Source organism: Macrobrachium rosenbergii, chromosome 22 (assembly GCF_040412425.1).
Source record: "Macrobrachium rosenbergii isolate ZJJX-2024 chromosome 22, ASM4041242v1, whole genome shotgun sequence".
NCBI lineage: Eukaryota > Metazoa > Arthropoda > Malacostraca > Decapoda > Palaemonidae > Macrobrachium > Macrobrachium rosenbergii.
This window is the reverse complement of record NC_089762.1, coordinates 24853159-24870084: the sequence shown is the minus strand read 5'-3', so window position 1 is coordinate 24870084 and position 16926 is coordinate 24853159. Positions and strand designations below refer to the sequence as shown.

At 38.9% G+C, this 16926-nt stretch overlaps 1 protein-coding gene across 8 annotated transcripts in view; it reads left to right on the top strand.

The window, feature by feature from the left end:
• The window catches only part of LOC136850668 (AF4/FMR2 family member 4-like), a 231403-nt gene that overhangs the window by 63971 nt on the left and 150506 nt on the right, over positions 1-16926 (top strand). The window contains exon 1 of one of the 8 annotated variants that reach the window (XM_067124443.1): positions 15279-15314. The exons of the other annotated variants lie outside the window; for them this stretch is intronic. The gene's annotated coding sequence lies outside the window, so the exon portion shown is untranslated. Of the gene's footprint in view, positions 1-15278; positions 15315-16926 lie in introns of those variants that run through there. 8 annotated transcript variants of the gene reach the window in all.

The window sequence follows — 16926 nt, the reverse complement described above, 5'->3', positions numbered from 1 at the left end:
GCTGTTGAATCGACGCCAAAAATTACAAAATTGAAAGTGACCGACCATGTATGTTCCTGAGTTGTATTTGAGAGAGTTTCTTTTATAGTTGCATTATATACAGTTTCAGCGGAAGGAAGCATGAAGTCTTTGGGCCTCGCATCGTAGTCGGTTAATGTGTAGTTATCCCTTGTCGATGGTTAAACTAGTAACCTATTGGTTTTAGAATATCGATAAGTCGTGGAAATGTTTATAAAGAAATAAAAAAAAGGAGTTGCGGAAGGTAGACGGATTTTTAAGAATACAGAAGTAACTTGTATAGGGAGGGGGTTAAGGAATGGTGAAAGGAGTATTCTTACGATAGGTCGGATAATTCTGCTGAGAGAGGTTTTTTTTGTGTGTGGGGTAACTAGGACTCAAAATTTTGCTCTGGAGTTTTGTTTAAGTTGTTTGTAGGTTATTTCTGATTCGTGTAACCTGTTATAAAGGAACACACACACGTTAAGGTTGTTTTTTGTCACTTGTGGTTCATATAACCTGTTAAAAAAGGAACACGCGCGCGGTTTAAGGTTGTTTTTAAGTTACTTGTGATTCGTGTAACATGTTAAAAAAGTAACACACACACACGTTAAGGTTATTTTTCTCTTATTTGTGATTCAGTAACCTGTTGAATACAAATACATGCTAAGGATTTTTTTGTGTGTTATTTGTGATTCAAGTAACCTGTTAAGGAAGGAGCACACACACACACACACACACACACACACACACACTCTCTCTCTCTCTCTCTCTCTCTCTCTCTCTTTCCTTCATGAAAACAAGAATTTCAGTCAGTAGGATTCAGTTTCCATTTCATGTCGGGATCGCAATTGTTAATGATTCTTGGACTTACAGTATTCTGCTTTTCCAGCGAGGGCTGGTAATAATAATAATAATAATAATAATAATAATAGTGAAATTAAGGGGATATGAAGATCTTACCTGGTGGGTTTAACTAAACGGCTATCGAAATGAAGAGTAAAATACCTATTATCTATGAGAATGCTTTCAAAATGAAGTTCAAAGTTTCAGCTCCGCTAGTTCGCAAAAGTTTTGAATGAACTTCAGTAACAAGTGTATATTTAATCAAAACGAATCATATAGTTTTTTAATTGAAATAGCAAAGCAGCCTAGCATGCAAAAAAAAAAAAAAAATTAGACGTAAAAAATAAAATATACAAGAGGAATTAAAAAAAGGAAGTTATATAACAAAATAAAATTGCTAAGATAAGTGGAAGGTAAATCATGAACCGAGATTCTTGTCAGTCCGAACAGCCAACCAGGATTTTCAACAAATTTGAGTTCCTGAATTTGCAACGATACAGCTATAAATTATTAACTTGTGTGTGCGTGCGTGTCTGTTGACGGTGTCTAACCTTCCATCTCCTTTAATAGTAGAGGATTAACATTTTTGCTCTCATTAATTGTATTAAACTTTGTTACAGAGCTTTTATTACGAAAAGTGGTGAAGGTGCCTTCTCTGTTTTTTTTAAACTTGAATTGCTGTGATTAATTTTGTTTTATTAACAGGCTGCCTGGTCTTGCTACAAATCTAGATTGTGCTGTCTTTAATATAGAATATGATGTACTTGAAATAGGTCAAATAGGAAATTTCCTACTTACCAGTATATTTAAACCTTTCACAACTCGTTTAGTTGTTAGTCAACTCCAAACCAAAAACTGGTTCTGGTCGCTGTAAGAAAGTGCCAGTCTAAAGCGAGATGCTGTATGTTTTTTTTTTCTTTTTCGACAAAGAGCGAGACTAGGGTTAGGAGATGATGTTGCAATTTATATTTCAACTAGCATCCGTTTCATGCAATTCGGCGTCTGTGAGCAAAGCAGCCACTATCAAATGTTGAATGTATGCTTTGTATGGAGTAGGTTTTTCGTGTTTTTGCGACAGTCTCATTTCTACGGCAGTCTGTTTCGTGAGCAATGACTACGATGGTTAGTTGTAAGAACACCGGTAATTCTTGGCATATTTTCAGACATTGATCCAGCATTTTTTTTTTATCACTACCTGAGTACCGTATCGGCCGTGATGAATGACATTCGTTTAGCATTCAATAGGTTGGAAAAGGTGTGCGTAATATCACAGTCTATGTCATTCACTGTAGAGGGCTTTCCCCTATACTCATACCGCATCTGGGTTGCCTGTTGTTGGGCTGTACCATGTTTTTTTTTTTCTCTCCACAACAAAGTGTTTCTCTCCCTAGAGAGAGGTGCGAGAATTGCGTACTTGAAGAGCACGCATGCCGTACTTTGCGTTGTGCTTCTGAAACACGCGAGGCTTGGGCCTTGTTTTGTGCTCTCTTCTTTAGGTCGGCGTTGTGGCTGCTCTGTTTGCTATTTACTCCATGTTTAGGACCATGTTCATTTACTCTTAAGGAAAGCTTCTATAGATTCAGTACCTATGGATGAATTGATTCTCTCTCTCTCTCTCTCTCTCTCTCTCTCTCTCTCTCATATATATATATATATATATTATATATATATATATATATAATATATATATATATATATATATATATATATATATATATATATATATAAAATAGTAAATGCATTCTTTATAAGAGTTTTTCAGGTTTCCGGAAGTCGTACAAATATTATTAGCAATAATATATATATATATATATATATATATATATATATATATATATATATATATATAGCCTATATATATATATATATATATATAAAATATATTATATATATTATGTAAATATTTTGTTTTTAATCATCATAACCTGCACAGTTCGAACTTATATTCACCCTTTAATTTAATTTCTTAAATTTTCATACCCCACTTAAACGCGGTCATCTTGTCAATTTTACGAACACTCCCACTTTATATACCTTTTGCTTTCATACGCTTCATACGGCTGGCTCGCACTGCCTAGTTAAAAAGGTACCCTATGTACCCACGACCTTGTACGTACTATCTTGGACAGTCGCATTAGTATTCAAACCCCACCCTCACGTGTAGATTGTTTAAGCTGTCGGTAACGAGTGACAAGTATTAGCACCTTGATGAAATCAGAGCGCTAGAGCTGGCACTCTAAAAATAAGAGGGAGTTTCTAGGAGTGAGTTTTGGCCCACGGCTAAACACAGGAAGGGAGTGTGTGGTGGGGGATTAATTCGAAGTTAGATTTCTATATTGTAAGGAAAATCGAACGTTTTTATTTCTCGATCACATAAGTCTTCAGTGTTGTATACGCTGGCTTAATGCGACGATTAACGCCAAGTTGTTTAGATTTAACCATGCTTTTGAATAGGATTACGTCGGCTGAGATGCAGATAACATGAGTAAAAATCGATTTATATTTTGATAAATGCCCTGTCAAGTGGCGTAATATTCTTTATTACAGCAGTGATTCTTATTGATTGCAAATGCCGTGAATGATCGCGCAGAACTCCCAGGTGCGTTCTTTGTGTAGGCTATATGTGTGTGCGCGTGTGCGTGCGTCCCAATGCATTATGGGTTTCTGCCCTGTAAATTACGCTTGCTGCGTTATATAACAGTTCGGAAAATAAGACATTGGAGTATGCGTATTGCGCGATGAGGTCTGGTTTTGCTGCTCAATCGTAAGGTCTTAGAAGGGAGAGAATTGAAATCATACTTCATGGTAAATGCCATGGTCACTTCAAGTATCTCGACGTTATCTTTTACAATTTACTACGATGGTTTCTGGAGCCAGTAAAAGCGGAAGTTTGACTTTGTATATAACGTTCTAATGTGTAAAGTTATTCCCGAAGGCGTGGAGAGGGACTGCCAGTGGTAGGTTAAGCAGACTAACTCATTACAGCCAGACGACGTGTCTCTTTTTATGTTCGGCTCGTGCACATACAGTAGTCATGTCTGTGACAGGTTGATAGCGGCTGTCAAGATCGTGGTCTTCGTTAATTAGGTTTTGTGTGTTTGTGTGTGTCCTTTTGTTAGGTTAGAGCTCACGCATGTCTGTCGCCTTGATACGTATGAGTGAGGAGGTAAGTGTACGGACCTTACGAACCGGCGAGGTCCAAGAATATTATCTATTTTATCTTAATCTCGCCTTCTTGACTTCGGTATTTCACTCGTTGGAAGCTTGTCTGTGCTCCGGTGCCAGTTTATAAGATGAGTCAACCAGGCTTGGCATTTCAAGGCCTCCCGTGGTTCACGTGTATTAGGTTGTATATGCTCAAGGGATCATCATTAGTCTGTGTTTTGTCCTGTTGTCCTTAGATATGTAGAGATTTGGCTTTGCTTAGAATTTAACTTTGTATCTCTTGGAAAGGATGTCCTCCGATATGTGACCGCCGTCTGCATTATAACTTCGGTCATTTGTAATCTGTAACCTAACGATTTAGATATGTTCTTTCTCTTAACTAGTACGTTTTAGGTGATTGTAATATGTTGTGTATATATATATATATATATATATATATATATATATATATATATATATATATATATATATATATATATATATATATATATATATATATATATGAAAATAAGAAGGCCCATAAAACACTATTTAAACGTTGAAACCATATATTTCGGGCACTTGTTTCTGTGCCCTGTTCACTGGTAGAATATGGACAGGTGGAAAGTTACAATGGTATATACAAAAACATGAAGGTGTGGCCTTGGGCCTCCGATGTTAAGGAGGTGGCGTTTCTTAAGAAGGAGAGATTGACCAAATTCCCTAGTGGTTTTGGCCTCATTAGCTCCCGTTTGGCGATGGATCTGGCGGTCGCGTTTCTTGGGTCATCTTCTTCAAAACGGGTGCGAGGATTAAGGTGTCAATGGCGTCCGATTTCCAATGTCCTCTGACAGGTTCATATTGTTGGTTTGATTGATGATAGCAGATTCCAGCATCTTTCTTTTGTACGGACAGCTACTCTTGAAAACCAACTCCGCCCCACTCCAGTTAATGACATGCCCTGTATTTCTAATATGTAGGAAAATTCCCGAACTCTCCGAAGCGTAACGTACTGATCTTTTGTGCTCTGTTATTCTTTGCGAGAGCGATCTACCTGTCTCCTACATAAATATCGTGAGCATTTGCTACACGGTATCTTGTAAACTCCAGCTTCTTCCCTTTTGTTATTTAAGTATACGTTAACGAGCGAACTCCCGATGGATTTGGGATAATGGAAAATGAAAGGATTATCAGAACTGAGTTGCTCAGTGGCCTTTTGGCTGTAGCATGGGAAGTCCCCTATCACCCCTTCTAGCAAACTTGTACATGGAATATTTCGAAACAGAACTTTTGTCGTCTATCAAACCCCATAACATGATCTGGCTTAGATACGTAGATGATATCTTTACTTTCTGGGACAATGGCTGGGGACTTTAGGAATTTTTAATAGGCTAAATTCGCTAGTTCCGACCATAAAATTTAAAACAGAATGGGAAAAGGACGGAAAACTGCCGTTCCTAGATGTACTGATCATAAGAAAACAGAACAGGTATGCATTTACAGTATATAGAAAACCCACCTTCGCTGTCTCCTACATTCATTTTCTTAAGCTACCCGACGTCTCCGTAAAAATCATGGTAGGGTGCAACCTATTCCTCAGAGGACTTAGGATATGTTCAAATGAGTACCTGGATCAGAATTTAACACGATCGCCAACACCTAACGCAACTGCTCTATCCACCACACATTATCAGAGAGGGCTATTAATAAAGCAAATAAAATATACTACAGAGGTCCCCTCACAACAGACAAATAGATTTCAACAACAAAATAAAAGCTTCCATACGATGAAAACATCCAAAAGGCCACTGAGCAACTCAGTTCTGATAATCCTTTCATTTTCCATTATCCCAAATCCATCGGGAGTTCGCTCGTTAACGTATACTTAAATAACAAAAGGGAAGAAGCCGGAGTTTACAAGATACCGTGTATACCCTATCGGCTCCTTCATGGCGATTTAGGCGTTGTCCCCTACGTTGCCAAATGTACTTGTCTCGAGTTTTAAAGGCCTACCCTTCCCATTTACCCCTTTTAATCCGTGCTTTGTCAAGAGGTTTAACCTCTTGGTGTTTGTTAATGTCTCCTGGGAGCAATATACTTCTGGTGTTCCCTATTGCCTCGACACTCCTTCAGAAATATTTCCGTTCTTCCAGGTCTCTGTTTTTCATATAGGCCTAATTGAATCTCTTTTGGACCTTCCTTGTGATTATCTCACGCTACTGACTTCCCACTTTTTAATTTACTTGTTTTTTGTGTCAATTTACTGTGTATATATACAGTATGTGTCTATATATATATAATATATATATATATATATATATATATATATATATATATAGAGAGAGAGAGAGAGAGAGAGAGAGAGAGAGAGAGAGCTATTGGCATTTGAAAAGGATTTGTGTAACAGATAAGATATATACATAGGTTACACAAATAAGATTACCAGCAGCTATTTAATTTATCATCTATTCATAATATGGTCCTTCGTTTCTTTCCAGTTAGAGTATTCATAACATTTTTCTATTCATATATCTTCTTTTCCTTACAGACTTAGCTCCAGCTTTGCCATTTACTCGGAATATTTCATTGTTTTTTTTTCTTTGTTTTTGTATCAGTTTTTATCGTTATAACATACAAGATACCTTTGCATGAATGCCCATACCCGATGAAAAATATCTTGTGTTTTAACGCGTCTTTGATTATATCAAGCGTTGGTACTTCCTTCCTTACATGAGTCTAAAACAGTTCTATGTAAAACGCTCTTGTCGATTTTGACATCTGTCACGGTTCTCGGTTGATGCTTCTCCCGTTCCAGGAAAATTGCTGTGCCGCATCTCTCTTCCGTATCTTTGCCTTCTTTGCAAATCCTGCTGATTGTTCTCTCCGGTATCATTGTTGCTTCTGAGGCGCGTTGCAGTGTTTTTCTGATATCCGCAATGGGTCCACGGTTTGCCTTTTCTTTAGAAAAGTACTTAACGACCCTATGAACGATTTCTCGAGCCTGTGGATGAAGATTAATGCGGGAATGAGGACCTCCTTCCATCGTTCCATGTTGTTTGTAAGGCGACAGACTCCTTAATGAGTCAGTGAGTGTTTTGACTGAGCTTCCCTTGTGGAGGCATGGGCTGTTTGACATCTTTATGCCCTGAGGTCAGCTTAACACGTGAGAGAGGAACTGGCAGCGCTGGAAATTTTTTTTGCCACGTTTAAGAATAAACGTGTTGTTTTATTGTTGTTAAATGCTAGAAAATTACGAGGGCCTTTAATAATTGGCAAAAATTGATTAGCAACCAATTATATTTGTGTTGTATAACTTATGCTGCCTTCATATACCATACAACGTGAGTGGGAATATTTGATGTGGCAGCGCCGGTCACCTCCCATGCCCTGCCCTTTTCGCCATGAAGGAGCCGATGGAGTATAGCAATTGTCATGACATTTATGTAGGCGAGACAGGTAGATCGCTCTCGCAAAGAATAACAGAGCACAAAAGATCAGTACGTTACGCTTCGGAGAGTTCGGGAATTTTCCTACATATTAGAAATACAGGGCATGTCATTAACTGGAGTGGGGCGGAGTTGGTTTTCAAGTAGCTGTCCGTACAAAAGAAAGATGCTGGAATCTGCTATCATCAATCAAACCAACAATATGAACCTGTCAGGAGGACATTGGAAATCGGACGCCATTGACACCTTAATCCTCGCACCCGTTTTGAAGAAGATGACCCAAGAAACGCGACCGCCAGATCCATCGCCAAACGGGAGCTAATGAGGCAAAAACCACTAGGGAATTTGGTCAATCTCTCCTCCTTCTTAAGAAACGCCACCTCCTTAACATCGGAGGCCTAAGGCCACACCTTCATGTTTTTGTATATATACCATTGTAACTTTCCACCTGTCCATATTCTACCAGTGAACAGGGGCACAGAAACAAGTGCCTGAAATATATGGTTTCAACGTTTAAATAGTGTTTTATGGGCCTTCTTATTTTCATATTACACTGTAGTATTACAGGAAAAGACATTCATATATATATATATATATATATATATATATATATATATGTGTGTGTGTGTGTGTGTGTGTGTGTGTGTGTGTAACTGAATCATGAAGATATGGAACGTGATGAATGTATAATTTGTTCGTGGCATTTGCCTTATATATATATATATATATATATATATATATATATATATATATATATATATATATATATATATATATAATTTAATATTTACTGATCCAGGTGTAATTTTGTTCTTCATTTCGAGTATAATTCCTAATGGGGTAGGAATGGGAAGTTGGGGTAGTACTTCTCTGCGACCAACGACAGTCTCATCATCACTTGGTCAGTAATGCACTGCTTAGAACGACAGTTTGTTATCTAGAAAATTTAATTTATTTCCATTTAATTCAAACCAGTTTATACTGATTTATGAAGAACCTTCCCGGAACTACACAAAGGCAGTGTTACCAGAAGAGATTCAATATGCGTCGGTTTGTCTGTATTGATTTATGTATGGTCACCGTCGATTGTTGATGATCGATCGATCTCGTTTTTCCGCTTCCTGGATAACCTATTGCCGTCCAAAGCAGTGCATTATGGTCCTGGCGGTTAGTAAACTACTGTTGGTCGCAGATATGCTGGACGAGAGTCCACTTTTAGACGTTCGCGGGAGAAAAAGAAGACATACAGTTCCAGGTGATTCTTGATCACAGGTTGAGATGGAGTTAACCATTAAAACTGTTGTTTTTGGTCAAAAAATGGATTTGCTTTCTAACTTGGTAAAATGGAGGAATTCCGAGTGAAGTTTGATATTCTCAAAATTCTTTACGTCACGTAATCTAATGGATGGGTGAACAGCTTAGGTAGCCATCAATATTTATTCACTTCTGGCGCCGCAGAAACCCATCTTGAGAGAGAGAGAGAGAGAGAGAGAGAGAGAGAGGAGAGAGAGGAGAGAGAGAGGGGGGGGGTTAAGCAATAGAAGGAAAGAAAAGAGTGAGAATGTAAAAGTAATTGGAAGAAATTGGGCATTTATGAAAGCACCGACAGGACTTGTGCAACGGAGGGAAAATGATTCGAAGATCCCAGGAAGTGGTTGCGGATAAGAAGAAAGAAGAAGAAGAAGAAATATAATAGCTACCCGGAAGCCAGTGGCAGTGTAAAGGTCACAGGTATCTATATAAAAACCTAGAAGAGTAGTTGGACTGGAACTCCTCCACAGTGCGCAAAAGGAAAATACTAAAAAAAAAAAAAAAAGTAGACTGAGATGATGGCGAGGAAGGCCTGTGAAGAAGGCCCACAGAAGGGGAAAGGGAAGAAAAAAGAAGAATGTAAAAGAAGGGAGTAGGAGTGGTAGAAGTGCCGCCAGTGAGAGAGAGAGAGAGAGAGAGAGAGAGAGAGGTAACGAGGAATCAATACCCGGTTCCAGCCACCTCCGATTATCCTCACCTCCTCCTCCTCCTCCTCCTCCTTTTCCTCGTGCTCCCCCTTCCCATCTCTTGTTTACGTTGTTCACCCTCTTTACCCACCCCTATCCCACCCCATCCTGACTACCATCATTTTGGATACTACATGAATTGCCCCCTCCCTCCATCTTTCCACCCCCCCCATCTTTTCTTCGCCCCTTCCCAGTCTCATTCTCATCAAGGGGTTCATTCAGGGCATCTTTCCGCCCTCTTCCTATGTCTGAGGGTCTTGAGAGATCTGGCGGTGCCCGTCCCCCTCCCCCTCCTCCTCTCCCCTCCACCTCCACCTCCACCTATTAGATCATTCTTTCTTAGCGTCCGTTTCGTGGTCTCGGTTTTGCGCGCCTTCCCGTCATGCATGCTGATGGCGTCACGTCGTTTGCATTCAGTTGTGCGATAGTTGTCTGATAGGCTGTGGGCATTGGGGATTTGATTTTCTTGCCGCTTACGGTCGGAAAGTTTGCCTCCTAAGCTTGGACTCTCTGATTCTATCGGTATTTTCAGTGATGACATGTGTGTTGGTTTATGATAATTCGACTAGATGCTATGAGCAAGAGTTTACAACTGCTGTAATATTCACTTTTAAAACAACTTGGGTTACTTTGAAAGCTGTGAATCTCCCCCTTGCCAAGCGCGGCATACTGTAGGCATTACTAAAACTTCTTTGAGGGTAGCGTTAGTCCCCAGCTGCATTCCTTTTTATAATGTTTAATTTTCAATCCTGTCACTCTCCTTTGTTATGCAACCTTTACTCTTTATTTTTACCCACCTCCAAAGGGATGTGGGATTCTCATATTCCCGGAATTCGCTCCGTGTTCTGGAAACGGTAACCGCATTCAATTTAGTTGTTAATAAGTGTGAATATTTCCACATTAACTAAAATAACGCCAGTGTAAATAGTGAAGGAAGGTATCGCATCAAGGATTTGGGTTCATAATGCAAGCTAATAGTAGCAGTTTTGGTTGGGTTCGTCAACCATGCAAAAATGTTTGGCTTGGAGAGGAATTGTTATGGCTGTTTGCGGGGCTGAGATTCTGGTAGTCTTTTGTATTTCGTTCTTTTTATTTTCTTGTTGCTTGCTTGTCAGTATAAGGCACATTAGGTATGGATGTTATAAAGTTTCCAAAACGGAGCGAAACAAGGAGTACACTTTCCCAATGTTGATGTGACATTAGTACGTTGATGGAAGAGCAAATAAGATCAGAGCAGGTTATTATATGAAAAGGAGGTACGAACATTTTGAAAAAGTATGGACGACCTACGCTAAATAAGGCTGGTAGTATAAGTAATAATATTAGGTAAATTTCCCCACATTAAAACATCAGCATGGGATTTAGAAGGTAAAAGAAAAACGCTGTTGTTGGCAAGGAATGAATCTGTAAGCAAAATACTGAGCCAGGTTTTAGCATGCGATTGTATATCGCATTTTAATAGCCAAGTTTGTATTGATGAGTCAAAATCAGTGGAATTGAGTTTGGCGTTGTACGCAGTATCAACTTGTACACAAATATTCAACAGTACATCCATATTCGCTACAGAACTGACAACTTACTCCCGTGCTTAAGACCATGCATACAAATCTAAAGCCAAAGAATGCCAGTTCTTCAGCCATAAAAAGTGCGCGTGACTCACGGGATGAGTTGAATGCATTTCAATATGTAATTAAAAAACAAAACTGAGTGACTTTTTCTCGTGGCTCACAGTCGTTGAAATCCATGGAAATGAAGAGGATGACATAGAGATGAGAACTGCAGCATTAACAGATATTATATAGAAAAGATTTTCATTGTGATAAGAAACGAAACGACCCGATGAAAAGGTCTCTCACTTACAGGGAGTGACGGGAAAGCTGGTTTCCCCTTCATGTTCGTAATTTGAAATACGAAAGCGTATCAGATAGCCCTTAGCCTGAGCCGTTGCCATTCCATACGATTTGGGTTGAACAAGATTTCGGAATGACTGTATCTTCTTAACCTACCAATGGGTGTGTTTACATCTTGATACATTCTTGACGGTGGGCCACATTTCATCAGGTGCACTGCTCCAGATATTTTAATCAGAGTAACTGGAATTTTCAGCAGCAGTTAAGATTTGGTATTAAATGTTGACCTTGAAATTTTTCCAACTAACATTTTAATTTTGACTCAATACATTTTGCATTCCCCTCAGATATTATAAATTTAGACGTATTTCCATTCCCATCGCTCTAGATATGTGATACATTTTAATAAGCAGGTCTTATATCATATCGTGGTTTTTGCATATTCTGAAATTTTTAGACTTCTATCCTTGCTTCGCTCCAAATCTTTCTTCCATCTCCGACTACTATTTTTTTTTTCCAGTATAAAATTTATGAGAATGAGAAACAACAAAGGTGAAATAAAATTTCCTTGTGTCACTCCATTGTTTACTGCTAAATCGCATGACAAGAAGAGCCCATCAACATCACTTCAGTTAGCTTGACATCTTTATCGAGAATGCCGTAATGACGCAAGACGTTTCGTAATCTTAATGTGGACGCGGCAAATAGTTGTTTGTAATCAACAGAAGCCATCAGAAGGGGATTCTTAAATTCCGTACACTACCGCGCTATCAAAACCCAGACATTTGATCTGTGCAGCTCCTGCCGTTTATACAATCAGCTTGTTCATCTGTAAGCAATTTCTTCAGTTTTGTTTTATCTCTAGCTTACTGAAAATAAGCATACTGATTATGATCATTATAATAGATGTTAGTGCAATGCCTATATAGTTACCACATTCAGTTATCTCACCTTTCGTAGGTACCTTTGCTTACTTGCAAACTCCAGTCATGCAAGTTTATTTCCTTATTCCGTATTCTGCAAAATAGTCTAGTTAATATACGAGGTGTCGTTTCAGTTTAGGCTAAAAGCATCCGCAATGATTGCAGCATAACAAGATGTTTTCCACGTCAGTTTATTTTTTTTTTTTTATTATTATTGGTTCCACTTCAAAACTTGGTTCAGTCATAAGCACATTCAGGTCTTCAGCTTCTTGAATATCAATCAAATTACCTCTCTCTTATTTCTTATTCATTTCCTCATGATAATGCTCCGCCCATCATTGCCGTTCTGTTTCTGATGTTATTGACTCCGCTTCTAATGTCATTGACCCTTCCCTCGTTTTGACAGGTGTTTTCCTCTCTCTCTTTTCAACCTTGGATATTTCATTAATAATTCTGTGAGCTGCCCAAACATCGATGCCACTTCTTGAATGCATGGCTTTGTCATCGTTATCATCCAAATATTCTCTCTTTGCTTGATCTTCGTTTAGCCAGCTAACTATGAAGCCTTGAGTTCTTAGCACTTTCTACTTGGCGTGCGTTATTGGTTCCGTGATGTTTTTTAGTATGTGCCCCTTGCTTTTTTCTTTTCTGTTTTGTATCTCAGGTCACATCGGACATAAAAGGTGTCCGTACACAGTATATAAATGTGTGTGTATTTATTATTATCGGATCAACTGCATCTTAGGAGTGATTTTACGCAGTTGCCATGTACCTTCCCTAAACGGCATATGGTTCGAATCCCGGTCATGTTGGGTGCACTTGAATATAATGTCCTGTGGGTATAAAATTCCCTAGTACAGTGAAATCGATATTGAGCTGATATTTGTGCCACTGAAAGCATGTGTGGAATGAGTGCCAATTAATCTCTCTCTCTCTCTCTCTCTCTCTCTCTCTCTCTCTCTCTCTCTCTCTCTCTCTCGTTATGGTCAGATGCCGGCGTTGGTGTTTAACCGATTGCAGTAAACTGTTTCACATTGGGTATTACCTAGATACGTCACTTATTTCCATTGATTAATTCAGTATTGAGCGTTTTCGTGGCTGATAACCCGTCTCTGTCCTACAGCGGAATTAGATAGGTCCGTTATCATAATTGATAATCCACACCTGTCATCTTTTTTTTATACTTTCTTTTTCGTTTGCTTGTCTATCGGGATTGGGTGGAGTTATCAGAATACAACGATAAAGTAATCAATTTTCTTGATAAATTGTTCGGTAGATACTGTACAGCATATTGGTGTGCGACACGTCAGTCCCAAGTATTCGCTTAATCATGATTTATGAATGTAGTACTCCTCTTGCCTCTGAAGTCTAGGCCAATTTGGAAGCCAACAATAAGAGTTTTTATTCGGTGAATTAATTAATTCACTGAAGAGCGAAGAGTTTATTATGTACAACAGATTGTATTGATATTTGTTAATTTTCGCTTTAGTGTGTAAGGCTCTCATTGTCAGTATGTGTCGTGAACATAGATGAACAGTTCATCCTTATCTAGAAATTATCATCTGTTTACTACATGATGAGTAATCGATAAACTGAAATACTGACGTTTCCCTCTATGGCAGCTTTGGGGAAGGGATTATGGGTATCTAGTAATTGTCGAAGTTTTCCTTGTTTGTTGTCAAGTGTGTGTGTGGAACCAATATTGTTTATTGTGCGGGATGTTGATTACCAGTTATGTAGTTTTAAGCTTTTAATCATCCAAGGCCGGGTTCAGGACCGGATTTGTAATTGAAACCCCTTGCGGGGCCTCATACGGCTTGGAAAGGCTGCTATTTCCTAACCTCTGCGTCTTTTGATAGATGGAAAAGAACCGAAAGAGTCATTGGAAAGGAAGGACCACGCTAAGGAAGCGCAAGTGCGTTCATATGATCAACTGCAACGTGGCCCTTGGGGATTCACTTGTTGCTGATCAGCTTTTGATATGTTTATGAGGCAGCTAATGTTGGGAAAGCGTTCTGGCCAGGGTTATTAATCTTCGAATCTGTAATTTAAGTATGAGTGTTGGGGTGACTTCTTTTTAACTGGGAAACGGCTTTGTTAAAAAAATCCGTAACAAGAAATTGGCCAAGCTAATCAAAATACCATAATGAAATGCCTAATTCAGTGAAGATCGATATTTTAATCGGTATCCTGAGTTTAATTTTATTACATTTCATGAACAGTCTGTTAATATTTTGAGCTTAATTTTTATTACTTTCCACGATTAGTCCTTTAATATTTAAAGAATACGTGGAAGTTTAATTACTCTTAACATGGTCATTTTGTACAAACGTCCAAACTTCACAAGTTCACCATTGAAGGTACAAAGTAAATAGACGGTCGAGTTTAATTGAAATTTTACTCATGATTCCGCTCAATTTTTAGTTTTCCGTAAAAGAAAGGTATTGTGCCGGCTGTCTGTCCGTTCGCACTTTTTCTGTCCGCACTTTTTCTGTCTGTCCTCAGATCTTAAAAACTACTGAGGCTATAGGGCTGCAAATTGTATGTTGATTATCCACCCCCCAGCCACCAAACATACCAGATTGCAGCTCTCTGGCCTCAGTAGTTTTTATTTTATTTAAGGTTAAAGTTAGCCATGATCGTGCTTCTGGCAACGATATGGGATAGGCCACCACCTGGCCGTGGTTAAAGTTTTATGGGCAGCTCCTCATATAGCATTATACCGAGACCATCGAAAGATAGATCTGTTTCCGGTGGCCTTGATTATAGGCTGTAGCGGCTGTACTGAAAACTCGATTGCACCGAAGAAACTTCGGCGCATTTTTTACTTGTTTATGCTGTGTTCGGGTAGCATTTTTTCCCGAGATGTCTATTGGCATGGCAAAAAAGAACCGGGACTGGTGCAACACTAGAGTACTCGTACATCTCAGGAATTTGCGTCCGAGTAGATGCCGTTGCAGATTTTTATAGGTTATAGTTTTGTTATTAATGTTGTTTTTGTTAATTTTTTGAACTTGTAATATGATTATGACTTGCGTGCCAGATGAAATTTGAATGTATTTTTTTTTCTTTGCAGGTGAGCCGGAACCTCCGAATTTACGTCTTGGCACCGTACGTGAACTTGAGTATTGTCATGTCACCATTGTTTATTAGGGGAATTTTTTAAAACTAACTATAATGGAAACATCGATGGTTATGGGTGTGGTTTATGGGTAATGAGGTAAAACTTGAGAAGGGATGCAGCTACCCAACGAACTGGAAATGAGGGCGTTGGTTAAGCGATGCGTTAACGACCCGAGAACAGATTTCGAGGGTGGTGATTTTATGGCTTCACTGTCTTGTAGATGAAATTTTGAAGATTTTTTTATTTTATAATAATATTGATAATGAAGGCAGTAGTAAGGGCGTTGAGAGCTGGTCTTTTGGTTCTATATCAGTTGGAACGAGCTTTTACGTAAACGAATGCAGTTGAAAAAAATTATTTTGCGGTTACTTAAAATATGACTGAGTACAATAGATCATTGAGGGCGGGGAGTGCTCTTTCCATGTGATGACAATCGTGCTGGCGAGAACCACCTCTTTGCAGGCGTAAGTTTGACAAAGATGGTGCTTGTAGTGTAAAACTTTTCATCGGTTATCAAGCAGAACTGCCAGTTGTAAATAAATTTCAATGAACAGCGATGTTTTTTCAATGAACAGCAATGTTTAATCTGAATAAGTCGTCTCAGTGATCATTGTGAATTTCTCTGGGAAATTTTCACAAAACCTGATCATTTAAGTACTGAAAGAATTCATTTCACAGGAAAGTAGTCATTTTTAAGTGTGCTTTCTTAAACTGGTAAATTTTTTGGATAAAGTGCAGGTTGTCGTTCATATTATGCACTTGTCGCCAGAAAGAGCAAGAGCTGCTACGACAAGTCGCTGCTTGTTCTTAGTTTTCTTGTCGTACTCAAATGTAGTCTTAGTCAAATATTATCAGAGTTCAGCTTGTATTCTTATTGCTTAAACCAGTTTAACTGTAAAATTACTTTCCGGATTTTGTAACATACCTGTAGGTCACCAGCGATATCTCTTTCTCTAATCTCTCTCTCTGATACCTGTATTTCACAGTAATGTATTTTGAACCGTCTTGAAACGAAAGTCCTAGTTTCTAGAAAACCTTGTTATAATGGTCTCTGTCTCTGTGTAGCCGTGGGGTTTTCTCCCAGTTCTGCCTTTCGATCCTTGTACTTCATTTCCTTTATGTTCTGGATCTCTGTCTTGCTGCCCAACCACTCCGCCATTCTCTTTTCGCTGGCGTAACTACTGTTTGGTCGAAAGTACCCCAGTGATAGTTGTATTTGATCCTTGATGTCCAGTTAGGTGAGACTAATTCATGTGGCATTTGGTCAAAAGTTGGCCATTTATCTTAGTTTTTCATACTCTTCTGCACATGACTCTACCAGTATAACGAATGTGCCAGGGTTCGACACACGAAAATGTATACGTACCTGTCCTGGCCAACGTGTGTAACCTACTCATTCTGTAAGAGATTGCAACGTAACAAGATCATTAAAATCATGTATTATTGTTCTTGCATAGTGGACCGGATTGAGTCCATTGTTTGGAAATGCCCTTTGGTCGAGCAGAGCAAGACTAATGAGCGTTTGAGGTGTGTCTTTGGTGACGGCCGTTGATCCCCTCCCCCTCCCCACATAACCTTTCATTCCCCTCCCCCCCCTTC